The 5,000-nt window shown below is 51.1% G+C and overlaps 2 non-coding genes across 2 annotated transcripts; both read right to left on the minus strand.

Moving 5' to 3' along the window:
* Positions 1-924: 924 nt before the first annotated feature.
* On the minus strand, positions 925-1,081 carry LOC137929150 (5.8S ribosomal RNA). The gene has a single exon (XR_011108721.1). It is a non-coding gene; the product is annotated as a 5.8S ribosomal RNA (ribosomal RNA).
* An 816-nt stretch (positions 1,082-1,897) lies between these two features.
* LOC137929163 (small subunit ribosomal RNA) lies at positions 1,898-3,801 on the minus strand. Its single transcript, XR_011108733.1, has one exon. It is a non-coding gene; the product is annotated as a small subunit ribosomal RNA (ribosomal RNA).
* Between the last annotated feature and the right edge of the window lie 1,199 nt (positions 3,802-5,000).

Here is a 5,000-nt window from a genome sequence, read left to right on the forward strand (position 1 = left end):
ACGCGCGCACGCACAACGCAACGCTGCACACACAACACGCGTTGCGCGATGAACGACGACGATGACGATGATGATTATGATGATACGAGCGTAAACGAAAATCTCGACACGCATACGCGAGCGCGAGTACTTTTCGTTAGCGATCGATCGTCCGGCCCTTTCGGTATCGGTCCGTATCGATACGATAATATAACGTTCGCACTGGAACGACGACGCGTATCACCGACATAATACGGATGCGTAGCGACGACGAGCGGTGAACTCTCTCGCATCGGGCTAGGCGCGCGCGCACATGAACATCACGTAATGTTTACTTACATATGTTTGTGTGTGCGTTACGCTTGCCGCGCAAGAAAACATTCACCGCCTGCCGGTCGCATCCGTCGGAGACGCGTCGTCTGTGCTTCCGATATATTTTATTATATCGTATACACGAACCGATGAGCTCGGACGAAGACCGCACTACGAAGACTCGCGTCTTAGCGATGCGTGTAATCTTTTCACACTCGTTTCATATTCAATACAATTCGATATATTTAAACGGACCGTAAACGCGCTCCGCGCGTACGCGGACGTGAGGGGTGCAGCACCCCGCCGTCCGTCGTCCGTCGCGAAGAACGTTCAACGGAAACCGTCAATTGTTCGAAAGAGCGCGCGCCCGCTCGCCCGCGCGCGGTAGTGCGGCAGCGGCAGCGCGACGACAGCGACGGCGGATAGTGAGAGAGAGAGAGAGTGAGAGCCGCGGCGGCGCGGACGAGAGACTCTTATTAGAGATCGTCCCATCGCACCGTCCGCGAGCTCGTTCATCACCCCCCACCAACCCGCCGCCGCCGCGTCGCGCGTCACCGCCGCGCGCATCGACCGGCGCGAGCGCACGTAGCGCGCGTTCTACACCGAACAGTGTGGTTTTTATATTTTAACAGCCGGCCCTCAGACAGGAGTGGTCCTGGATATTTCTCCACGGACCGCAATGTGCGTTCGAAATGTCGATGTTCAAATGTGTCCTGCAGTTCACACTATGACGCGCAGTTAACTGCGTTCTTCATCGACCCGCGAGCCAAGTGATCCACCGTCCAGGGTAATGGTTTTTTCTTAATGTTGTTATTACTTACGGTAGCGGCCTACGGCTCTCGCCGTCGGCCACTTGATTGTCCGTTTTTATGTATTAACGTCGAAAGTTGGTCGAATTCATGTGCGCCGAGGCGTTCATAAAGAAACGGCACCGAAAAAGCTTAACGCCCCGACGCGAATCCTTTAGAATGATGAACGACGACGACCCGCGCACCCCCCAACGAGCTGGCGTGACGCACGACATTGTCATCTTTCTAACCGCTTAAATTTCGTTTTGTATAGCGCCAACCGACAATAAAGGGCCTGAGCTAGGCAGTGGGGATTTTCACCGCTTCGAACGCTCCGTTTGGTATGCCCCGGTCGGCGCTCGTCTCTCGGCGTTTTTCCGCCACCCGGCCGCTTCGACGGCGGCGGAGGCAGCGGCGGCGGTAGCACTTTCGACGAATGCCACCACCGCCACCGGCCACCGCCACGGCGCCGTCGCCGCTGCGCCGTTAGGCGTAATAGACGCTAGAGACAATTATTTCACATTTTATTTTTTATACATATATACAAACACGCACACACACACGCACGCACACGCGCGCGCGCTCGTCCGCATTAGATACGAACAGCAGCGCGCGCGCGTACGTACATATATATGTATATATGTCGTATATATATATCATTATGGATGTATTACATATATATATGTGTAAACACGGTATGTACGAAGTCGTCGTCGTCGTCGTCGTCGTCGTCGTCGCAACAGCAACAACAGCAACAGCAACAGCGGCGCAACAACGTTCGTGAACATATCACGCGTCTCGCACACATACACACACGTTAATGATCCTTCCGCAGGTTCCCCTACGGAAACCTTGTTACGACTTTTACTTCCTCTAAATGATCAAGTTTGGTCAACTTCCCAGCAACGCCGACGGCCGTGAAGCCACCGCGTGTCGGTCCGAAGACCTCACTAAATCATTCAATCGGTAGTAGCGACGGGCGGTGTGTACAAAGGGCAGGGACGTAATCAACGCGAGCTTATGACTCGCGCTTACTAGGAATTCCTCGTTTATGGGGGATAATTGCAAACCCCAATCCCCAGCACGAAGGAGTTTCAACGGGTTGCCCGGGCCTCTAGGCCAGGGAGAACATGCTGATTCCTTCAGTGTAGCGCGCGTGCGGCCCAGGACATCTAAGGGCATCACAGACCTGTTATTGCTCAATCTCGTGCGGCTCGAAGCCGCCGGTCCCTCTAAGAAGAATTTTAATACGTCGCCAGTGAGTTGCGCCACCGGAGCGGCGCACACCTAAATGACGACGCCTATTTAGCAGGCTAGAGTCTCGTTCGTTACCGGAATTAACCAGACAAATCGCTCCACCAACTAAGAACGGCCATGCACCACCACCCACCGAATCAAGAAAGAGCTGTTAATCTGTCAATCCTTCCGGTGTCCGGGCCTGGTGAGATTTCCCGTGTTGAGTCAAATTAAGCCGCAGGCTCCACTCCTGGTGGTGCCCTTCCGTCAATTCCTTTAAGTTTCAGCTTTGCAACCATACTCCCCCCGGAGTCCAAAATCTTTGGTTTCCCGGAAGCTGCCCGCCGAGCCATCGTAGTAACGTCGGCGGATCGCTAGATGACATATTTACGGTTAGAACTAGGGCGGTATCTAATCGCCTTCGAACCTCTAACTTTCGTTCTTGATTGATGAAAACACCTTTGGCAAATGCTTTCGCTGATGTTCGTCTTGCGACGATCCAAGAATTTCACCTCTAACGTCGCAATACGAATGCCCCCAGTTATCCCTATTAATCATTACCTCGGAGTTCTGAAAACCAACAAAATAGAACCGAGATCATATTCTATTATTCCATGCACGAAATATTCAAGCAGCATTTTGAGCCCGCTTTGAGCACTCTAATTTGTTCAAAGTAAAATTGTCGGCCCATCTCGACACTCACCGAAGAGCACCGCGATAGGATTTTGATATTGAACCGCCGTTTTACCGACGGCTCACCGACGATATGCTCCGCAGACGTGTCAGTATCACCGCGGATGCGGTGCACCGACAGCGCGGCGCACAAATGCAACTACGAGCTTTTTAACCGCAACAATTTTAGTATACGCTATTGGAGCTGGAGTTACCGCGGCTGCTGGCACCAGACTTGCCCTCCAATTGTTCCTCGTTAAAATATTTAAAGTGTACTCATTCCGATTACGAGGCCTCGTAAGAGTCCCGTATCGTTATTTTTCGTCACTACCTCCCCGTGCCGGGAGTGGGTAATTTGCGCGCCTGCTGCCTTCCTTGGATGTGGTAGCCGTTTCTCAGGCTCCCTCTCCGGAATCGAACCCTGATTCCCCGTTACCCGTGACAACCATGGTAGTCGCAGAAACTACCATCGAAAGTTGATAAGGCAGACATTTGAAAGATGCGTCGCCGGTGCTGGACCATGCGATCGGCAAAAGTTATCCAGATTCATCAAAATTAACGACTTCGGACGCGAGGCCCTCCGTCGATTGGTTTTGATCTAATAAAAGCACTCATCCCATCACTGGTCAGAGTTCTGATTGCATGTATTAGCTCTAGAATTACCACAGTTATCCAAGTAACCGAGGTAAGATCTAAGGAACCAAAACTGATATATTGAGCCATTCGCGGTATCGCCTTAATACGGCTTGCACTGAGACATGCATGGCTTAATCTTTGAGACAAGCATATAACTACTGGCAGGATCAACCAGGGAGCTAGCTAGTAGAGCTAACACACACCAACACCGCACATACGAGAGATATGAGGGTGATGATGATATGATAGACGTGTGACAAGCGACGCGTCGGACGTTCGAAACGCCGTGACGCGCCGGTGCCTAGGTAGCTTTTTGCGTGCGTGCGTGCGTGCGTGCGTATTTATTACAATACACACACAACACCACACCGCAACAACAAAATGAATTCGTTTTTCTATCTGTTCACGGAGGAAAATGTATATCTCAACACTCGCCTCGCGTTCGTCCAGATTTACTTTGGACGCGGCATCGCGTCCGATTCATCGGAACGTTCTTTGACGAGACACATACAAATCTTCACTTTTATAAAATATCGTTTCGCAAAACGAACAATGACCGATTTCCAGCCCGGTTTTAGAGAGATCCGAAATCCTTGATTTATATATCATGATCGACCGTCGCGCGACTAGCGCGCGACGAGCTCGTTGATGCGATGCGTTAAGGGCCGCCCCGAAGTCGACTCGGGAGCCCAACGCCGTTCGCGTTAATTAAACGAGACGTTCTCTTACGCCTTCCGCTCTTACATAACGGAGACGTCGTCCGACACAGTTTACGGTGTGTTGTTGTGGGGAGATGATCCCCTTTTTCTTCCCTCCTCCGCCGCCGCTGTGTCGTTCGTGCGTTTGTCGGTTATAGAAGTTTCAGTTTCGGGCGTTCTCGTTGGTGGCGCGCGTTGTTTGTGTATCGGTGTTATTAGTTTTGTTCGATTCGCGCGCGTTTTCTAAGAATAATTTTTAAATTTTTTTTTTTTTTTATAAAAAAAAAAAAAAAAACTAAATCTAAAAAAAACGCAATCTCCGCAAACAAACTAACACCACCACCACACACACACACACCCCACCAACCAAAAAAACACACTCCACACTCCACAACCACCAACAAACAAAACAAAACAGAAGAGCATCGGAGAGAACTCGATTCGGCCGACCGGCGCGTCTCGCGCCAGTCCCATGTATATGCGGGAACGACTGTATGCGTCTCCGCGTAGCGCTATAGAGCGTTCGCGTATCGATTGCATACCACCGATCTACATATCTATATCTGACCCTGATCTCGATGTCATCGTCGTCGTCATCATCATCATCATCATCATCATCATCATCATCATCATCATCATCATCATCGTTCGACCCGATCGCGGATTGCGCGTAGCCAGC

This window comes from Battus philenor, unplaced genomic scaffold (genome assembly GCF_028537555.1).
Source record: "Battus philenor isolate CCGP_79_NKW_IND1 unplaced genomic scaffold, ilBatPhil1.0.hap1 SCAF_43, whole genome shotgun sequence".
NCBI classification, from domain to species: Eukaryota; Metazoa; Arthropoda; class Insecta; order Lepidoptera; family Papilionidae; genus Battus; species Battus philenor.